Here is a 22,699-nt window from a genome sequence, read left to right as displayed (position 1 = left end):
CTGAGGCGAAGTCGGATGCTTAACCGACTGAGCCACCCAGGCGCCCCCATTCTTTCTTCTATTATCTCGCATCGACTATTAGGCAATTAAGTTACCTGGACTCCAACTGCAAACTATCTCTCCCATAGTGTGGAGCTGCTAATGTTTCTGCTAAAATTATATATATATATATATATATATATATATATATTTTTTTTTTTTTTTTTTTTTTCTATTTTCAATTGGCTCCCTTGGGTTCTCTCCCGTGTTTGAATAGTTCAAGGTCAGCCACGGATTGAACAAAGGTTGTGCTCTGACATCTCAAGCCAATGAGGATTTAAACCCTTTGCCATCTGAGCTCTGGGTGAGTTGAGGAGCTCATTCAAAGGTTCTAGTTTCAGGTAGGCTAAGAAGAAGAGGGAGAAAGTGTTCAAGTGTCCTCAGGCTTTCAATTTCCTCTGAGTTTTTTGGGTTCTTCACACTTATGCTTAGTTTAGCATTCAGCCCAAGACGTGTGAAGAATTTGTTGTCTTTGCCCTCCTATGGTGTATTAGTCAGGCTTCTCCAGAGAAATAGAACAACAGGATATATAGATATGGATAAATAAGAGAGGACTTATTATGAGACTTGGCTCACCAAATTATGGAGGCTAAAAAGCCCACGATCTGCCATCTGCAAGTTGGAGAACAGGAAAGCCAGTGGTGCAATCCAGTCCACATCTGAAGGCCTGAGAACCAGGGGAGCTGATGGTATAAGTCTGAGTCCAAAGGCCTGAGAATCAGGGGGCTGATGGTGTAAGTTCTGGTCTGAGTCTGAAGGGCCAAGAACCAGGAACGCCAATGTCTGAGAGCAGGGGAAGACGGATGTCCCAGTTCAGGCGAAAAGAGCAAATTCTTCCCTCCTCTGCCTTGTTGTACTCAGACTCTCAGTAGATTGGATGATGTGAGGACAACAATCTTCTTTACTCAGTCTAACTATTGAAACACTAATCTCTTCTGGAAACACCCTTGCAGACACACCCAGAAATAATGTTTTACTAGCTATCTGGACATCCCTTAGTCTGGTCAAGTTGACGCATAAATTAGCTCTCACAAATGGCTCTTTCACTTTCAAAATCTCTCTGTTACATTCGCAGCCCTCCAACCATGTGTACCACTGTTGGCCAAGGAAGCTGTGGGTTCCTGCTGCCCTTTGCTGGGAGAAACACAGACACCCCCAAGGCAGAAAGGTCACGGTAGCAGTTTTTCTCGAGTAAAGACTACTCAAGTTGCTACCTGTCTTGGGTCATTTCCAGTGCTTTGTTAGCAAAATAATTTGGTCCAGTTTTATACTTGTTTGTTTTCTATGGAGGAGAACTGTTTAAGGCCTCGTACTGACATTACTAGAGATCTTGCTGTTTGCATTTTTTTTTCAGGATTTTGTTTTATTATACAGCTAAACCAAGCTCATCACGAATATTTAGACAATTCACAAGATAACTGTCTCAAATCACTCCTAATCTATTACCAGGAGAGAATTGCTCTTAACATTGTAGATATATTCTTTCATGTATATTTAAGCAGGTACACTAACGGTTTTTAAATGGGATAATTTGATGTATACTTTATTATTGTGGTAAAATACACATAAATTTTATCATTTTAACCATTTTAAGTAAACAGTTCTGTGGCATTAAATACACTCACATTACTGTGCATCCATCACCAGAACTTTTTCATCAGAACTTTTTCTTCTACCCCAACTGAAACTATGTACCCATTAAACAACACTTTTCTCTCTCCCATCCCCTGGCACCCACGATCCTACTTTCTGTCTCTATGAATTTGACTCCTCTAGGGACCTCATGTAAGTGGAATCACACAGGACTTGTCTTTTCGTGACTGGTGTGTTTCACTTAGCACAATGACCCCGAGCTTCATTCGTATTGTAGCAGGTGCTGGAACTTCCTTCATATTTAGGTCTGAATAATATTCCATCATATGTATAAACCACATTTTGTGTATCCATCTTGAACTGTTTCACACTGAGGTTATTTCCACCTTTTCGCTATTGTGAATAATGCTGCTATGAACGTAGGCCTACATACACCTGTTTCAATTATTTTGGGTGTATATCCCAAAGTGGAATTTCTGGAACACATGGTAATTCTGTGTTTTTTTTTTTTTTTTTTTTTTTTTTTAGGAATCACCACACTGCTTTCCACAGCAGCTGCACCAGCAATGCACTAGGGTTCCCGTTTCACCACATCCCCACTGACACTTGCTCTGTTTTGGTTTTTGATGATAGTAATCCTAATGGTCATGCAAAGGTATCTAATCTGGTTTTGAGTGCATTTCCCAAGTGATTAGTGATGTTGAGCATCTTTTCATGAGCTCGTTATCCACCTGTATATCTTCTGTGGAGAAATGTCTGCTCATTTTGCCCATTTTATTTTATTTATTCACTTTTTTAAAGCTTATTTATTTTTAAGAGAGCACAAGTGGGGGAGGGGCAGAGAGAAGGGGACAGAAGATCCGAAGCGGGCTTTGCACTGTCAGCACAGAGCCCGATGTGGGGCTGGAACCCTAACCCTAACCCTAACCCTAACCCTAACCCTAACCCTAACCCTGGATCTCACCGTGAGATTATGACCTGAGCTGAAGTCAGATGCTCAACCGACTGAGCCACCCAGATGCCCCTTGTTTTGCCCACTTTAAAATCAGGTGGTTTATTTTTGTGTTGTTGAGTTATAGGAGTTCTTTATATATTCTGGATATTAGTCCCTTATCAGCTATATAATTTTCAAATATTTTCTCCCATTGCACATACTGACCTTTCATTCTGTCGATCGTGTCTTTTCATGCACAAAGTTTTTAATTTTGCCAAAGGGTAACTTACCTGTTCTTTTGTTGTTGTGGTTGCTTGTGCCTTTGGTGTCACATCCAAGAAATCATTCCCAAATCCAATGTCGTGAAGGTTTTCCCCTATGTTTTCTTCTCAGAGTCTTATCATTTTGGTTCTTCCATTGAAGTCTTTGATCCATTTTCCAGTTAATTTTTGTATATAGTGTTTAACAAGGGTTCAACTTTATTATTATCACTTTTTGCATGTGGTTGTCCAGTTTTCCCAGTACCATTTGCTGAAAAGATTGTGCTTTCCCTGTCTTGGCACTTTGGCTGAAAATTATCTGACCATATAGGTGGCAGTTTATTTCTGGGCTCTCCATTCCATTCCACTGGTCTATACGTCAGTCTTTTTTTTTTTTTTTAATTTTTTTTTTAACGTTTTATTTATTTTTGAGACAGGGAGAGACAGAGCATGAACAGGGGAGGGGCAGAGAGAGAGGGAGACACAGAATCGGAAGCAGGCTCCAGGCTCCGAGCTGTCAGCACAGAGCCCGACGTGGGGCTCGAACTCCCAGACCACGAGATCATGACCTGAGCCGAAGTCGGCCGCTTAACCGACTGAGCCACCCAGGCACCCCAATATACGTCAGTCTTTATGCCAGTATCATATTGATTGTCTTAGCTTGGTAGTAAGTTTTGAAATCAAGAAGTGTGAGACCTCCAACTTTGTACTCTTTTTTTCAAGATTGGCGATTCAGGTCCCTTAAAACTGCATGAGTCTTAAAATGGATTTTTATTTTTCTTTTTTTAAAAATTGCGGTAAAGTTGACATAAGACATCATATTCGTTTTTAGGCATATAACGTGATTCAATATGTGTACATATTGCACAATGACTACCACAGTGAGGCTAGTTAACAGCCAACAGCACACATCGTAAAAAAATTTTTTTCTTGCGAGGAGGACTTGTAAGATCTACTCTTTTAGCAACTTTCAAATATGCAATACATAGGATGGAGTTTTTATTTCTGCAGAAATGTTACTGGGCTTTTGATAAGGATTCCACTGAATGTGTCAATGAGATACCCTGCTTTTAAACTATCTTTTTATCACGGGGTGCCTGGATGGCTCAGTCGTTTAAGCGCCCGACTTCAGCTCAGGTCAAGATTTTGCGGTCCGTGAGTTTGAGCCCCACGTCGGGCTCTGTGTTGACAGCTCGGAGCTTGGAGCCTGCTTCGGATTCTGTGTCTCCCTCTCTATCTCTGCCCCTCCTCCACTCACGCTCTGTCTCTAAAAAATGAATAAATTGTTAAAAAAACTTTTTTCATAAAATATTATGAATATGTGAACAGTATACCGTGCAATCTTTTATGTTCATAATTTACTTCAATGATTTCATTTGTCATAGTTGCATAGTCCTCCACGGTATGGATATGTTATAATGTATTTAATCGTACCCAATTGTTCAGTATTTTGGTTATTTCCCATTTTTGAGATGATGAAGAATGTATGATGACTATCCTTGTAGCATTGTCTGTTTACATGTAGCCTTTTTCTGGGGGTGGAGAGTCATCACTGAGTTTTAGTTATAGAGAGAACCTTGGTGTGAGAAGGAGCTTTAAAAACTGTGTTGTTGTCTCTCCTCCATTTGACAAATGGAAAACCAAAGGCTCCCACGGTGCGAGTGTTTGTGAATGGTCACATGCCGAGCTACAACTGGGTTTGTACCTTCGCTCCACCGCTGGTGAGCTAGATGAGTTTCGGTAACTGCCTTAACCTCCCTTTATGGGGAAAATGACAGTAATGGTGCTCAATTTGTAGGGCAAACGGGGAAGCTCTGAACCCAGCACAAAACAGACATTCAGTAAACACATCTCCTTTTCCATCTCGGCGAGCCTAGAACTAGAACCCGGGGTCTTTCTTGACCTGGTCTCTTATTTCTGCAATCAGAGGCCTCAGATGCTTTCTGACTCCGTGGTCTCACTTGAAGAGAAGGGAAACACCCTTTCTCCTTTTTCCAGCTAACCAAAACCCTTACTACTTTAATCAAGTAATTAGTAGTTATATTAATTACATAACGTATCTTATGTGTTATATTCTTTTTATATTGATGTATAATCTGTGTAACATAAAATGATAGTTTATATTATCTGCCAGGCACTGCTCAAATGCTTTAAGAGTGTGCATTCGTTTAATGCCTCGGAGCTGAGAAAGTGAAATTAGCTGGGACCGAGAAAGGACAGATCTCTGGCCATTTGTCTGTCTGAAATGGCAGATGTGGAGAAGGCCAGCTGCTGAGAAGCGGGAAACAATATTCTCCTGCCGCAGGACGCTCTGTGGCTGTAAAATGTCGTAACAGCTCACGGCTTTCGGTGACTCGTTGAGAAAATGCTAAGATCATAGACTCCCTGAAACTTGGCTGCTTGAAATTTTACCAGCAGGAATTTGGGGGGGGGGTGGTTTGGGGGAGACTGGAAAGTAAGAATGAAACATCCCACCTTTGCCCCGAAGTGTGAGTCACTTTGACATGGAAAACATCCCTCTTTGCAACCCAAGCTCAGGGCTTCAGATAAGGGATTTCTGAACGCCCCACATCGGTCTTAACCTTGTCGTTTCCAGGAGACAGGACTCTGGGTCCACTTTCAGTCCAGACTTGATGTGGATCCCTCTCAACACGGTCCTGCTTTGCTTTGAGGCAAAAAACACTGCTTCCTTTGAATTGCACACCTCTTCCAAGTTCTAGAGTAACTGTCTTTTCTTTTGTTGGGTTCCTTCAGTGTGGGTTCTCCCTCATTGCATGGGGTTGACAAATCGGGCTTTGTCAGACTAGGGCTTGTTCTTGGCCTTGATCGGGCTGGGATGCAACTTCTGAGCCTCAATTCCAAGGCTGTCCTCGAGAAACACGGGATGCATGCCCAGGGCTTCTCCAACTTGAGGACGTGTCGGAATCACCCAGAGAGCTTGGTAGAGCACAGATTGGTGGCCCGCACCTCCCAGAGTTTCTGGTTCAGTGGGTCTGATTCAGTAGGTTGGATTTCTAGCAAATTCCTAGGTGAGGCTGATAACTGTTGATTCCGAGGGACCACAGTTTGGGAACACTGACCTAACCAACCCACATCATCTTCACATGATACAGTGAGGAATAAGTGGTAAGTTCGTGAAGAACTCGGCTCAGGATTTGGCACAGAGTAAATACACAATAAATGTAAGCTGTTACCGCTCTTTTGAAATGAACCACTCAGGATCGTCAGCTTTCTACCTTTGTTTATTAAACCACAGAGTTTTTAGCATTGTTCCTACCAATTGAATGAAGATTTACCCACTTAAAGGTACTGTCTCCTGCCTTATTGCTGCAAATTCTTTTCCCAATCTGCTGTTTGTTGTGTTATTTAGGTTCTACTGAATGATTCTGCTTCCGGGATAACTTGGTCACTTTTGATTTTTAAAAAGCTTGCAGTTGCTTTTTTTTTTCTGGAAAATTTATACTTAGAATGTTCTCCTCCATACACAGACTTGATAAATCTTCACTTTTATTTTCTTCTGGTTTTCCCCCTCCAATAGCTTATTTTTTTTTTTTATTTTTTTATTTATTTATTTATTTTTTTTATTTATTTTTGGGACAGAGAGAGAGACAGAGCATGAACGGGGGAGGGGCAGAGAGAGAGGGAGACACAGAATCGGAAACAGGCTCCAGGCTCCGAGCCATCAGCCCAGAGCCTGACGCGGGGCTCGAACTCACGGACCGCGAGATCGTGACCTGGCTGAAGTCGGACACTCAACCGACTGCGCCACCCAGGCGCCCCTCCAATAGCTTATTTTGAAGTGTGTAACCCTCGAATGTACATGGAATTAAATTAGTATTTGGTATTGGAGAGAGGTAAGAGACAGAGATATGTTTTGAATTGATAATTAGGAATTCCCTCTCAATATATTAAAAAACTCTTCCTTTCTCTGTTATATATGAAATTTGTATGTAATTTGATATTTGTATCAATATCTATCTAATGCTTTCTATCTAATGCTTTAATACATTAGTCAGAATTTCCAAGAGGACACTACATAAAAATGATGACATATAAAAAAAAAAAAAAAAAAAAAAAAGAAATGAACCACTCAGACTCCAATGATCCACACAGCCATCTGCTCTTCTAGTCCACTGACAAGTTCACCCTTGTGGTCCTCTGGGAGCTTACCGTCGGGGGACAAATAGGCAACCAGTTAATTGTAACACAAGGCAGAAGGAAATAATCTCCTTGCAAAGGTGTTGAAAACACAAATTCGTGTCTGTTGTATATTATTTCCCCTCACCAGCTGCTTTTGTCACAGATTCCCCACGTCATGATTAGAAAACCTTCCAAACCAGGAACATGACACTGTGTCTATGCTGAGTTGTGTTGAACCATTCTATTGTTGGACATTTAATTTCCTCCAATTGTTGCTGATATAAAGAACTCTCTTGCCAAGCTCTTTGTATCTACACCATGTTATATCCGCAGATGACTTCTTTAGGCAAAAGGCCTAAAATGGGGAAATGAGGGGGTCAAAAGGCATGAGCTTTCACAAGTCTTCTGGTAGCTGTTGTCAAATTTCTGGCCGTCTTGGAACAGGAGGGTGGCAGGTAGAAGCTTCCAGATGGCAACATCTGTGCCCCTTTCAGCAGATGTCCACGATTCTAAGCACCAGGCAAAGGCAATGGGGGTCCCTGCAACAGATTCAGTATATTTTCACCGCCAACCTTTGCCTTTTACGGCTTCTGGCTGTGACTGAGTGCACGAGTTGACCCAGCATCTGCCTGCCATTTTATTCCTTGGTTGGAGGCCAGTCTGGGGCCAGTGTCCGCAGTGCTGTAAGGGCTTTATTTAGCTACTTTCCCCCGTCCCTAATGGTGCATGAATTGCTCTATGGGTTTCAGTGAAACATGTAGCTAATGGGAGTGAAATCATTTCCTGATGACCTTTATTTAAACCAGGGCTTGGCTGAAGTTTGAATAAACTGAGGCGGGAAGTGGTGAAGTCTGTGATCAGCTGTCCTTCAAAATAAATCATTCAAAGGGAGTAGCCACCTCCACTGCCGTCAGCAGGGATGAAAGAACCGGCCTTACCTGTGTACACAGAGCACCTGCTGTGGGCACCAGGCGTCCCCTGTTCAGTCCCTGCCCTTACTTCTAAGGACTTGTGCCAGCCCCACGGGAGAAACCTCCCCAGATGCCCACAGCCCACATTGGCCTCTCCACCCCTGAGGGCTGCGCTGGGGGTAGAGTTCTTGGCATACCTTATCTCACTCAATACTCACAGCTACTGGTGACCCATTTCCCAGCCAAGAAAACAGGCTCAGAGAGTGGGAACTTGCCCAAATGACAAAACAGGAGAACTAGGGTTGGAAGTCAAGTCGCCTGTGTCCAGAGGCCGGACTGCCTTATGTCAGCCCCAGAGGGTCATCTGTGGACCACGTGCCTTGCTCAGAGTCTTTCCGCACCGCTGATTGCTTAAGTCATGCTTGGAGCCCTCGCCTGTGCACCTGTCCTGCTTTACTATCATCTCAGAACCCGGATGCCTGACTTGGCTATTCTCTGGGTAGCCCAGGCTAAGCACAGGGCCGGACGCAGCGAGGATGCTCAGAGATGCTTCAGGACATCCGCTTTGCTTTTCCTTTTTCTTCCTTCCTCTGTCTCTCCGGCCCTAGAAGGAACGATACTGGGTGACCACACTTGTTTCAAGAAAATATATTGAGGAGGGAGAGAGGAATTCACCTCTATCTACTCCTGTAGTTCAACGCTTTTTAGAGACAGAGCGATCGCCCTTCTATAAACCCGCCACGATCTTAAAGACGGCAATAAAAATTCTAGATAGTTCAATATCTAATATTCACGAAGTGGATCGAGCAATTTCAGCTCCAGCCTCCCTGTGCTAAATGCCGGGCTGGGAATGCCGTGGCAGAGGAGATGGCCTTGGTTTTCTTGGCAGTCCTCTCTGGGACGAGATGATAGGCACTAACCGTCAAACAGTGCCCAATATGAAGTCGCTATTCAGCATATTGTTTTTCTGCTTTATTAATAAATAAGACGGTAATATATTTAAAGTGTAAAACGTGATGATTTGATGTAGGTAGGTAGGTTTCCTCCCATCTAGTTAATTAACACATCCATCGCTAGGTGTGTGCGTGTGTGTGTGTGTTTATTGTGAGAACACTAGTCTCTTAGCAAACCTCAACTACACAATCTGGTGTTAGCAGCTGTCCTCCCCATGCTGTGCACTAGATTCTCAGACCTCATTCATCTTAGAGCTCAAAGCATGTGCCCTTTTACCAACCTCTCTCCATTTGCCTCACCCCCTAGCACCTGGCAACTCCTTTTTTTACTGTTTCTCTGAGCTTGACCCTGTCTTTTTCAGATTCCACCTGTAAGGGGTACCAAGCGGCATTTGTCTTTCTCTGGCCAGTTTCACTCAGCATCATGCCTCCAAGGGCCATCCGAGTTGTCCCAAATGGTGGGATTTCCTTTTTTTTTTTTTTTTCATGGTGCGCATTGTACACTGTATCACCTTCTTTTCCACTCTTCTGTCGGCGGACTCGTGGGTGGTTTTCGTATCTCAGCTCCTGTTGGTGATGCTGCATTGAACGCGGGATTGCAGATACCTCTTTGAGATCCTGATCCTATTTCCTTTGGGTAAATACCCAGAGGTGCGATTGCTCGATCGTATGGTAGCTGCATATTTAATGGTTTGAGAAGCCTCCATCCACTATTTTTCCACAGTGGCCGCACCAAGTTTACATTCCCCCCGACAGCGTGCGAGGGTTCCTTTTCTCCGTATCCTGGCCAGTGCTTGGTGTCTTCTTGTTTCTTTGACGGTAGCCATTCTGACCGGTGTGAGGTGATCTGTCACCGTGGTTTTGATTTGCATTTCCCCGATGATGAGCGATGCCAAGAACCCTTTCAGGTTACCTGCTGGCCATCTCTGTGTCTTCTTCAGGAAAATGTCAAGTCAGTTCCTCTGGCCATTTTTTAATTGGATTGTTTGGGGATTTTTTTTTCCTTTTTTTGCTCTTCAGTTTTGTGTATTTATTTATTTACTTATTTATTTTGAGAGAGAGAGTGTAAATGAGCGAGGGGCAGAGATCAGAGACTGAGGGAGAGAGAGAGGCAGAGAGAATCCAAAGAGAGGGAAAAAGAGAGAGAGCGAGAGAAGCGGGGCTTACCCAAACTCATGAACCGCGAGATCATGACCTGAGCCCAAGTCAGATGCCTAACCAACTGAGCCACCCAGGCGCCCTGTGTATTTTAGATCTTAACCCTTTGTCAGGTATGCGATTTGCAAACATTTCCTCCTGTTCCATATGTTTGCCTTTCATTTTGTTGGTGGTTTTCTTTGCTGTGCAGAACCTTCTTAATTTGATGTAACCTCACCCGTTTATCCTTGTTTTTGTTGCCTTTGCTTTTTTGGTGTCAAATCCCCCCAAAAAATCATTGCCAAAGGAGCTTACCCCCTTAAGTTTTCTTCCAAGCAGCATATTCTTTTTATTTTTTTTTATGTTTATTTATTTTTAAGAGAGAGAGGAGAGACAGAATGTGAGCAGGAGAGGGGCAGAGAGAGGAGACACAGAATTTGAAGCAGGCTCCAGGCTCTGAGCTGTCAGCACAGAGCCCGTCACAGGGCTCGAACCACAAACCATGAGATCTTGACCTGAGGTGAAGTCGGATGCTTAACCAACTGAGCCACCCAGGTGCCCCAGCAGCGTATTCTTTACAAGGCAAATATGGCCAGGTTCCTGGATGTGAATTTTCTTGTGCTCTCAGAATGAAATGAGAGAACCATCACCAGTGTGTGGTCTCTTTGGGGCAGGCGCCCAAGGATCTCTCTGCCCCACCTTAGCCATCACCTGGTGGCCCCTTGCAGGCTGTGCCCTGTGGAAGGCAGGTGCTGAGTTTAGCTGGGATCCGACTGGACTCCCGTGGAAAACCGCTACTCTGTGCACTGGGCTGAAGTTTTTCTATCACAAAATCAAATCATGATAGTGTTCTTTCAAATCACAGAACACTTAAAGTAAGGGATAGAACATTTTCGGTTACACGTTTTCTCCCACCTGCTGTGTTTCATTCACACCATGATCAGGTATATGATGGGTGTCTGATTTAGCCCCCCGAATTAAGTTTGACCCGTTGGTATTTGCTACTGTTCTCTGCAAGGCCACTTGAAGACACCCGGGGACTGCTGGCCTGGAATATCAGAGCTGGAAACTGCCCTCAGGGACTGTAGGCTCTGTACTGATGCCCACCTCCCTGCACCTGCAGCCCCATTACATCCGCACTCACCTCGCCTCTCACCCCTGTACTCAAGGCCCATGGTTCTGCTTCTCTGCAAGAGCTTTGCTCACAGCTTCTCTCTGCCTGCCGTGTCTCCCATCTCCCACTCAGTCATTACTCCTCTGGAAGGTCATCCCTGACCTGCCCCTGCCCACCCCAGGCCGGGTCAAACCCCCATCACAGGCTTTCATAGCACCATATAGCTCAGTGCTAATCATGGCTACATTTTAATGTTTGTTTATGGAATCATTTGATTCATGTCTGTCTTCCCCAGCAGAATGTGACTCTTCCAAAGACAGGGAATGGGGACCGTGTGTGTGTGTGTGTGTGTGTGTGTGTGTGTGTGTATGATTCCTTACCATAACCTCCATTGTGCCGGCCACAGTGCTTGAACATATTAAGCACTCGATAAATATCTGTTGGTTGAATGACTGTGTAGTGCTGTATATTTCTTTAGACTCCTTTCTGACAGCAGTGACTCCATTTTACAAACAGAGAGACTGAGGTCCAGAGATGTGACTTGCCTTGGCCAGCATCCTGCCGCTGGAAAGGGCCAGAGCTGGGCTTGGAACCCAGGCCTCTGACTCAGTCCGGTGCCCTTTGCACCCCTGCAGGCTGCCAGCTTCCCTCGAGGTCTGGTGGGTTAAACAGAAACAAAAAGTTCAGAGGAGACTTACCAGAAGGCAGTGCGGTTACCAGCAATGACTTCACCTCAGGCAGTGAGAGGCTTTGCACACAGAGCTGAAAGAGAATACCTTTGCCATGAATGAGCTGGGCCGCTGGGCTCTGGCTGACTCACGAGAAGTTTTCACTTTATAAGGACTTTCTTGGGGTCCCCCTGGGCGTGCCTCTCGCCCTGCCTCCAGGTCTGGGAGAGGGTAGGCAGGGTGAGTGCAGCTTGTAGGGCTCACGGCCCGCAGGCCCGGCTGTGCCAGCTCTGTGTCCGGGGGCCCGCACCTCCTCCTCTGTCTGGAACCCGTCTCTCCTGCCCTGGGTGTGAGCAGGCTCACGTTAATAGCACCCACCCAGATTTCAGTGGGTCCGGCTGCGAGCTGCTCCTCAGGACGTCTGGCCCCAGCAGACCGCCCCCCCCCCCCCCCGGAGAAGCTGGGAGTCCCAAGTGTACCTCCCGAGTCCTGAGAGCTCAATCCCTCTCCTTTCAGCCCTTTATTTTTGCCATCCTTCTCCTCCTCAATGTCTTTTGCCCTTGAAGTCACTTAAGGGGTCTGGCCAGTGCTGTCTGTAGGAATGCGGAAATTCATCCCAAGAGCCGTTTCCCAAAGCGCCCCCCCACCACACCGCCCCATTTCTGGGCCCACAGAGCTGCGTTCTCGGCAGAAGGATGGAAAGGACCACTCTTACTGCCCCGTTCACGCCGTCCTCCCTGTGGACAGCACTGCCTGTCCCTGCCTGGGCACCTCCTCCCAGGGCACGCACACCTGTGCCACCGCCCCGGCCCCATCTTCCCGCCTCTTCTTTCAAACGACCCTTCCCCTCCCGTGCCCCCACCCGAGAGCCACTCAAGCAAACCCATGCCCGTGCACAGCCCATTCTTGCCGGCCGGCCCGTCACACAGCCCCCAGCTGTGTTTTCATCTTGGCGGGGTGAGAACAGTGAGGACCCCCAGTCACTTCCACGCACCCCTCAGACTTCTCACGGCCTGGAAGGTTGGGTTTTCACGCACCATTTCAGAGATGGAGAAGCTGAGGCTCAGGGAGGTGGAGATCTGCCAAGGTCTCATAGCTGGAGGGACAGGGGTGGCACGGGAATGGGTCTCTTTGGTCCCACTTTCCTGCGGCCATCAACAGGGCATACGGCATTTCCTGTGACCCCAGCCTGCTGCAGTGGTTCACATCTGGGATCAGGTGGAGTGGGACCTACAGTAAGAAGAATGCAGGGAGGTGACCCCTGGGATTCTTAGCACCTGCTGTAGCTGTTAGAAATCGTTGCCGGGTTATGTCACACGTTGGTGACCCACTGATCGATGTGTGTTTCTGCTTGGTCTGCTTGGTCTGAATTGGATAACGATTAAGCCAAAGGCTGAGGGTTCGGAAGGGGAAGGGAAGTGTGGATTATGATCCGGGACCATCGACTCTCTCCGGTGGGAGTCTGGATGGGTGGGAGCCAGAGCAGTGACTCAGCAAACCCCTGGCAGTCAGTGTCCAGAGCAGACTGTGGCTTTGACATCAGGCAAACAGAGCTGAATTCTACCCCGTTTCTGCGGTTTTCTAGCTGTGGACCTTGGGAGAGTCCCCTCTACCTCTGAGCCTCGTATTCTCGCCTGTGAAAAGAATTGTAAAATCCCCTTCTTTACGAGGAGGTCAAAAAGATTACATGAGATAAACCAGGGGAAGGGTTTTGCATGTAGGGCGTGCTCCATAAATGCGGGCTTTCCATCCCCTCCCACCAGACGGAACATCAGGGTTAATTTTCATCAGCTCTGGGGTTAGGTGAACCCTAGATCTGAAGCTCACCGGTCTCGTTTCCTGGTTGTTCAACCTGGAGAAAGGGATTCCCTCCTCCACCCCCCACCCCGGCCAGAGCCCCAGCTTCGTCTGTAGTAACAGGAATGAGGACACAGGTACCGAGTGGGGTTTGTAGCAAAGTTCAAATACGATAGCGCATAGTGATAGTGAAACCTAACGTTTAGCAGGCTCTTAGCTAAGTGCCGGGAATCTGCATTTCTAACAAGCTCTTGGTGGTACTGATGCTTCTGATCCGGAGACCACACTAGACTTTGAGTAGTGAGGGGAGGGATGAAGGTCAGTGGGATTGTAGGGGATGGAGGGGGTAGAGCAGGGACACCTGCTCAAAAGTGGGCTGTTGCCTTTGGGATGCCACCTGCTTGAGACAGAGCTAAAGGTTATCTGGCAGTTAATTAATCTAATTATTTGTTCCATCGACAAACATGGCCGTGCTGGGGGTTGGGGGATCATTTCCTGTCCCTTCGGAGCTCAGGCTGCCATGACTTCCGGGACGGGACCCTGACCCAGCCTAGGGGTCAGGTATGCTGACTGCACGTGAGGGCCCTCGAGCCGGCGTCCAGGGATGAGGGGGAATCAGCCGGGTGGAGCAGGCAGTGTCCAGGCAGGTGTGCTGTGGCAAACGAGAGTCACATGGACACGCACTAAAGACACAGTCCGTCTCCAGGGTCGCGATTTTACAGCCCCATGCGGAGGAGAGAGCCCAGGCTTGGGAGGCAGGGAGAGTTGGAGTCACAGCTCTGCCATCAACATGTCGGTTTACCTACACGCTGTGTGACCTCAGTGAGGGCCGGCCCTCTCTGGGCCTCAGCTTCCCCTTCTGCAAGGTGGAGGCGACACGTCCTATCTTGAATGCTTCGGGCAAGCGGAAGGTCCACAGGGCTGTGTGTGGTCTGGCGTCCGGCAGCTGGCTGACCACTGTGAAGTCCTTTCCCAGGAAACACGGAAATCCAGTGTCCAAGCGTCGGGGTCCTGGTCTCCCCGTGGCCTTCACCAGCAGGGAAGCCTCTTGCCCTGCAGTGTTCCACACGCCTCCCCCTTGCCCCCAACCAGGCTTTCCAGGCAAGGCTGGGCAGCCTGCCAGTGTCCCAGGGAGACTGGTTTTGTCAGAGCCTCAGACCTTAACCCCTGCACTGTCCGACAAGAAACCAGAGACCTGGCTGAGATAAGAAGGCAGTTATCATGGTAAACAGACTGCTCCTGGGAGGAAGAGAAGAATAGAACAGCCTGTCTTCCCTTGGCAAGACACCCATGGGCTTGGCTGCCGGGCCCCGGGCCGACCTGACTTCACAGCTGCCCCTCTGTGCCCACCCTCCTCCTGCCCCCTCCCCGCCCCCTTCCCTCCTTGCTTGCTTAGCTGTCTATTTCTCCCTCTCAGGCTTATCCATTTACCAGGTGGTCCAAAAGGGCATGGGAATTGGCACCATATCTGGGCCTGGGTCTCTGGGATCCAGTCCTTCAGGTGACCGGCTGTCCCAGTTTGGCTGGGACGGAGGGGTCCCCGAGACAAGGACTGTCAGTTGTAAAACAGGGACTGCTCCAGGAAAATTGGGACGGGTTGGTTCCTCTGTTTGCCTCTCTGAGCCTCAATGTGCTCATCTGTAAAACAGGGACAATTGTCAATGTTGGATTGAATGGGGTAATACAAGGAAACATCTAGTGCACGGTGACTCATCCGTATGGCTTCAGGTGTTTATTTCTTTGCCTGGAGGAAATCACAGGACTCTGACCTTGAATTTCTTATCTCCCTTATTCCTACAACCTTTTGAAACCAATGCAGAAGCAGGTTTGGGGTAGTGTCTGCATTAAATCATTAAACTTGCCTGCTGCGCCTGTGCCCCAAAATGCCTTCTGACGGACAAGTCTAAAGCAGTGAACGGAGGCAGGTTGGGAAAGAGACACAGACTGGAAACCAGGAAGCTAGGCCCACTCTCCACTCTGCCACTAGCTTGCTGGGTGACCTGGGGCGGTCACTTTGCACTCCGGGTCTGTTTATCCACCTACAAAATGGAGAGTTGGATGGCATGGTCTCTAATATACCTTCCAGCTCTAACCCTCGGTGATCTCACGCTTCAGATCTCATTACCCTGAACGCTGTTAGGAAGGAACTACTGAGGACTGCAAAGATGGGTTGGTGCCAGGAAAAGGGTGAGGAGGAAGGAGCCAGCATCTGGAACACGTACTGAAGTTTGGAAAATGACAAGAGCATCTTACAGATAGAGCAGGTGGTTGACGTCTGCAAAGCCAGCGGGGCACTGTCTCATGATGCCTTTGGTTTGTTTACTCATATTCCTTTGTTTACCCGTTCGGTCCTTTGTTCCTTCCTTCTTCCCTCTGTTCATTCTTTTACTAAGTGGTTCACATAGTGATTGATAGGGGGCATAGCTCGGGGGTAGAGCATTTGACCGCACGTAGTGATTGATAGCATGGAATCTTTTTAAGTTTATTTATTTTGAGAGCAAGCGAGCAGGGAGGGGCTGAGAGAGAGGAAGAGAGAGAGAATCCCAAGCAGGCTCCGCCCTGTCAGTGCAGAGCCCGATGCAGGGCTCGAACCCACGAACCACGAGATCATGACCTGAGCCAAAGTCATGAGTCAGAGCTTAACTGACTGAACCACGCAGGCACCCCAATTACATGGATTCTGAAGCTGATTTGCTTGGGTTCAAACCCTGGCTCTGCCATTTACTAGTTATGTGTCCTCGGCAAGTGACATGACTTCTCTGTGCCTCTCTTTCTTCATCTGTGAAATGGAGACAACAGAAATACCTGCCTTGTGGGGTGGTTTTTGTGTTCAATGTGTTCATGTGTGTAAAGTTCTTAAACCAGTGCCCGGCCGTTACGAGGTGCAGTATTCATGTTTGCTGTTATTGTTTATTTATTCCCTCAGTGATTGCTAAGAGACAATGGCAGGCCCGGGGCTGAGTGGCCACCAGGGATTCGGATCTGAAGGACGATCTCCAACCTTGCGGAGGTCACAGATGCATAAACGGGCAATTGCAGTCATGTGGTCAGTGTTGTGCAGGTAAGCTCAGGGTGCTATGGGAACGGAGAGGAGGGGCACCCAGCCTGGGTGGGGGTGTGCGTCCAGGAAGGCTTTCTGGCAGAGGTGTCACTTGATCTGGGTGTAGAGGCACAGGTATGCACATATCAGCCGGGAAGTGAAGGGGGCGGGGTGCCTGGACACTGTGGCAGAGGAACGGCTCGTGAATCGGCTTGGAGGGAGAACATGGGTGCCCGGGGACACACAGGGTTTGGTATGGCTTGCTGGGGGGTGGGGGAGGTGGTAGATGGAACTGGAGGGGGAAGCAGAGATTTCACTATGCTGAAGATTCCAGGACCGCTAACGAGCTAATATTTCATCAGTTAGGCTGCTATCCCCACCTTCTAGGATCACGCCTGAAATAAAGAGAACAAAATCTCCATTACATGGACATTTATTTATAAATAAATTACACACATGTACTACCATGCAAATACACCGTGTGCATTATAAGACACACACTAATAGAAAAACTTCATTGGATCGCTTGCTTTTTCCTTCTCTTGAATTGCATGAGTTCCTTAGATATTTTGGATACGAATCCCTTGACAAATATATGATTTGCAAATATTTTCTCTCATTCTGCAGGTTGCCTTGTCATTGCGTTGATGGTTTGTCTCCATCGCTGGGCAGAAGCTTTTTAGTTTGACGGAGGCCCACTTGCTTAGTTTTGCTTTGGTTGCCTCTGCTTTTGGCATCAGATCCAAAAATAGCATCGCTGAGACGGATATGAAGGAGCTCGCCGCCTGTTTTTTCTTCTAGGAGATTCATGGTTTCAGGTCTTATGTTCAAGATTTTCATCATTTTTCTGCATGTGGCCGTCCAGTTTTCCCAACAGGAAAACAGAAAGCACGAGACAAAGAATGCATTATAAAATAGAAATTCTGGTACCTTTGCTCCCTCAAACTGATGGCTCTTCTCGTGCATTTCCTGGAAGGCATCCTTCCTTCCCTTGTCAGCTTGCCGTTCACTACTGTGGGTTGCATCAAAGGAGGGTGAGTGGAAGACAGCGGATATTTGCCTTTAAAAGACATCATGACATTTATACATGCTGGTGTCCCGGCAGTCATTGAAATGAAGAATAGTTATATGTTATTTAATTTTTTTAATGCTTATTTATTTTGGGGGGGAGGGGCAGAGAGAGGGAGACACAGAATCTGAAGCAGACTCCAGTCTCTGAGCTGTCAGCACAGAGCCGGACGCGGGGCTCGAACCCATAAACTGTGAGATCATGAGTTGAGCCGAAGTCAGATGCTCAACCGACTGAGCCACCCAGGCGCCCCAAAAGTTTATTTATTTGGGGGGGTGAGGGGCAGAGAGAGGGAGAGAAAGAATCCCAAGCAGGCTCTGCACTGTGAGTGGAGTGCCCAACTCGGGGCTGGAATTCATGAACTGTGGGATCATGACCTGAGCCGAAATCGAGTCAGACCCAGGTGCCCCAATTATTGTGTGGGAAAGAAGCAAGTGAAAAGAATAAAGTTGGAAAAGAAGAAAGTTGAGACTCCATTAGCGTGCAGGGCATAGCACAGATGGGAGGCAGAATAAGGCAGAGGTCCTGGGGCAAGTTAGAGCATGTTGGAGAACAAGGTAAGAAATGAGAGAGAACTTGGATTTGGCCATGGTGGGGGGAGAGGAGAAGAGACGTGTTCGAGAGATCAGTGAGAGAGAAAGAATCTGTAGGACTCAGCGGCGATTAACCATGGGAACCGAAGAGGCAGGGGTTCCCCCCGCCTCCTTATCCACGAGGGATATGTTCCAAGGCCTCCAGTGGATGCCTGAACCCAGGGACAGAAACCGAGCCCCGTTCATACTATGTTTCTTCCCTCTCCGTGCATACTGGTGTTCGTTTAATTTGTAAATTAGGCAGAGGAAGAGATTAGCAACAACGCTAATACAAGAGAGCAATTTTAACAAGAGACTGTAATAAAAGTTATGGGAATGCGGCCTCTCTCCTGGAAAACATCTGATTGAACTGTACTCGCCCTTCTTGGGATGATGGGAGATGATAAAATGCCCTCGTGAGGGGGTGGAGTGAGGTCAGGGCTGTCGGCCTCGTGACCTCGCTTTAGGCTACCGCCGACCTTCTGATAAAACATCAGAAGGAGGATCACCTGCTTCTGGACCGCAGTTGATCGTGGATAACTGAAGCCTCGGAAGGCACAACCGTGGATAAGAGGGGACTTCTGGCTGAGTGGTGCTGTTGCCCAAGATGGGTAACTCGGGAGAAGCGGCAGTTTTGAGAAAGGGGGACAAAGAGGAGGGGCTGGGACTATTCCGTTGGCTGGGTTTTGGGCGCACTGGTGTGCCTTGTGGGACACGGGAGAGGAAATGTGGGAGACGGATTTATCTAAGCCGGAGCTTAGGCAACTAGCTCTACACAGGCCTGTTTCTCGACTCGAGCCATTATTACAGGCACTCGGCCTTTGAAAAGTTGCCCAGACATTCAATGACATATGCTCTACTGGCCTGGACGTCCCTTTCTTTTTTTCTTTAATATTTTTACTTATGTTTGAGAGAGAAAGAGACAGAGTGCAAGCAGGGGAGGGCAGAGAGAGAGAGGGAGACACAGAATCCAAAGCAGGCTCCAGGCTCCGAGCCGTCGGCACAGAGCCCGACGCGGGGCTCGAACCCACGGACAGCGAGATCATGACCTGAGCCAAAGATGGATGCCTAACCGACTGAGCCACCCAGACGCCCCATGGACGTCCCTTTCTGACTCATGGCCTAGTTTGAAAGGAGTTAAGTTTTAAGACACACGGCAGTAATCCATTGCCATCACGTGTAAGCAGCAGCAGCTGACTCATTTGCATTCTAGAGAAACTTTCTCTTCTCTACCTTTCAGCTGAGAAAAACGGCTGCCTCCTCTTATCACTTCCCCCCCCCCCCTAGAATCAGAGGGGTGATTCCAATCCTTTGAAAAATTGGAGTGTTCAGGGGCGCCTCGGTGGCTCAGTCGGTTGAGTGTCCGACTTCAGCTCAGGTCATGATCTCGCGGGTCGTGAGTTCAAGCCCCGAGTTAGGCTCTGTGCTGACAGCTCGGAGCCTGGAGCCTCCTTCGGATTCTGTGTCTCTGTCTCTCTGCCCCCCTCCCCTGCTCATGCTCTGCCTCTCTCTGTCTCTCAAAAATAAATAAATGTTAAAAAAAAAATTTTATAAAAGAAAAAGAAACAAAACAAATAAAGGAAAAAAAAGAGAGAGAAATCAAAAAATAGACACTTAACTACAGAGAACAAACTGATGGTTACCAGAGAGGAAGTGTGGGGGGAGGGGTGAAATAGGTGACAGTGATTAAGGAGTGCACTTGTCGTGATGAGTACTGAGTAATGTATAGAATTGTTGAATGACTATATTGTACACCCGCACTAATATAACACTGCATGCTAACAATACTGAGTTAAAATTTAAAACTTAATTTAAAAAATTATAATGGAGGGCCACCTGGGTGGCTCACTCGGTTAAGCGCCGGACTTCGGCTCAGGTCATGATCTCACAGCTTGTGAGTTTGAGCCCCGCGTCGGGCTCCGTGCTGACAGCTCGGAGCCTGGAGCCTGCTTCAATTCTGTGTCTCCTTCTCTCTCTCTGCCCCTCCCCAACTTGTGCTCTCTCTCAAAAATAAATAGACATTAAAAAATTTTAATAAAAAAATTATAATGGAGGACACTCATCTGAATAAAATTAAATAAACTGTAAAAAGAATCTACTATCTTACCACTTGCTCTATGTGTCCCATCACTTCTTTGTTCCTCAATTTTCCTTTGCCTGGCTTCTTTTGGATTGATTATTTTTTATTATTCCATTTTATTTTCACTCTTTGTTCTGTTTTTTAGTGGCTACTTTAGGGTTAATTAAACGCACCTTACCTTATCACCTCATTTTTGCATAATATTTTGCCACTTCACATATTTATTAGGGTCCCATCAGAGAAATAGAGCCACTGGGAAGGATCTAGAACGTGGGAGTTATTACAGGAATTTGACCTTATATAATTATATGGAGCTGGCTAAACCACTTATAAAAGGCCATTTTCTTCGTGTCAGGTGCTGGGATACTACTGACAGTGAAGGGAAGGAACTTGGGAAGGGGAGATCGAGTTAATGTGGGGAAAGAATGGGTCAGAGCAGGAACAAACCAGCACCCGGATGTTCTCTGTCTCCTCCAAGGTGCCAGCTTCAATGATGTGAATGACCTGTAGGAGAAACTGGGGCTTTTCATCATAAAGCTGAACACACAGCTAGTCTAGGGATCAGAGAAACTTAAAGGACAATCCAAAAAAGGCAAGTGGCCGCTGCTCTATTCCACCTCCCAGATGTTGCACAAAATGTCTTTTGTGACCCACACTAACTTGGAATTATACAAGGAAAGGAATTCTGGGGGGAAAAAGGTCCTAGAATAGCTTAGCTGAGTTGACACAATACAAATCTACGACAATAGATCATGTAAGAAGCTTTTATAACAGCAGTACATTTCTATTCCCCGTTGTGTCCTTTCACTGCTGTTGTTGTTATACATTGTCAACCTCAGCAAACAGTGTTAATATTCTTTTTATCGTCTAAAGAAATTGACAACTGAGGGGAAAAAGACCTTTATATTTATTCACGTGTTCATTGCTTTGTGTAGCCTCAAGTTTCCATCTAGTATAATTTTCCTTTCCCTTGAAGAATTTCCATTACAATTTCTGACAGTGAAGGTCTGCTGGCGACCAATTCTCTCAGGTTTTGTTTTTCTGGAAAAGATTTTATTTCTCCTTCATTGTTTAAAGGATATTGTTGCTGGAAACCCAGAATTTTAGGTTGATAGTTTTTTCTGTCAGTAATTCAGAGAGGTTCCATTGTCTCTCGGCTTGCATAGTTTTTGATGAGAAGTCTTTTAACTCTTATCATCGTTCTTCTGTAAGTGACATGGTTTGTTCTCTCTTTGCTATTATTTTTTTATTAACATTTTTTAATGTTTATTTTTATTTTTGAGAGATAGAGTGTGAGCAGGGGCAGAGAGAGAGAGAGAGGGAGACACAGAATCTGAAGCAGGCTCTAGGCTCTGAGCTGTCAGCACAGAGCCCGACACAGGGCTCAAACCCACAAACTGTGAGATCATGACCTGAGCCAAAGTTGGACACTTAACTGGCTGAGCCACCCAGGCGCCCCTCTCTCTTTGCTTTTAAGATTTTCTTGTTATCACTGGTTTTCAGCAATTTAATTCAATGTTCGTGTCAGGTTTTTATGTTTATTCTGTTTGGGATTTATTGAAGTTCTTGGATCTGTGGGTTCATAGTTTTTAGCAAATTTAGAAAATTTGCAGACATCATTTTTCCAAACATATTTCCTGTTTCTCTCCAACTCCCTCTTTCTCTCTCCTCTGTCCTTTCAATTACACATATTAGACTACATGATGTCATATCACAGGTCACTAAGCTCTGTTCATTTTTTTTTTTTTTTAGATTTTTCCCCCTTGTGCTTCAGTTTAGATAGATAATATTGCTATATCTCCTAGGTCAATGATCGGTGCTTCTGCAGTGTCTAATCTGCTGTTATCTTCATCTAATGACTTTAAAAAATTTTAGATACTATATTTTTCATCTTTAGAAGTTCCATTTGATTCTTTTTTATGTCTTCCATTTCTCTCTTCATCATGCACATGTTTTTATTTAACAACTCCAACATAGTTATAATAACTATTTGACCATCTCTATATGCTAGCTTCATCATCTCTGTCACTTTTGGGTCCGTTTCTATTGACTGACTTTTCTTCTGGGTATGGGTCACATTTTTCAGCTTCTTGGCATGTCTAGTAATTTCTGACCAGATGCTGGACATTGTGGATGTTATGTGGTTGAGGATTTCAATTTTATTGTCTTCTTTTGAAGAATGCTAGGTTTTGTTGCAACATGCAACTAGGTTACTTACACATCAGCTTGCTCTCTTTGAAGCCTGTTTTTAAGCTTTGCTATAACTGGTCTGGACTAGCCCTCACTCTAGGGATAGCTCAGCTTACAGCTAAGGCCTGATATCTACAAAATCTCCACTGAATGTTCTAGGTTTTCAATGACTTCTTACCACACTGGCTGGTCGCAACTCAAA

At 46.4% G+C, this 22,699-nt stretch overlaps 1 long non-coding RNA gene across 1 annotated transcript in view; it reads left to right on the top strand.

The window, feature by feature from the left end:
* Positions 1-17,443, top strand: part of LOC122241143 — a 35,237-nt gene extending 17,794 nt beyond the window's left edge. Inside the window, exons 3-4 of the long non-coding RNA XR_006221129.1 lie at positions 16,473-16,607; positions 17,214-17,443. This is a non-coding gene — a long non-coding RNA (uncharacterized LOC122241143). The remainder of the gene's footprint in view (positions 1-16,472; positions 16,608-17,213) is intronic.
* The last annotated feature ends 5,256 nt before the right edge of the window (positions 17,444-22,699 follow it).

Source organism: Panthera tigris, chromosome C1, assembly GCF_018350195.1.
Source record: "Panthera tigris isolate Pti1 chromosome C1, P.tigris_Pti1_mat1.1, whole genome shotgun sequence".
NCBI lineage: Eukaryota > Metazoa > Chordata > Mammalia > Carnivora > Felidae > Panthera > Panthera tigris.
This window is presented reverse-complemented; position numbering and strand designations above follow the sequence as displayed.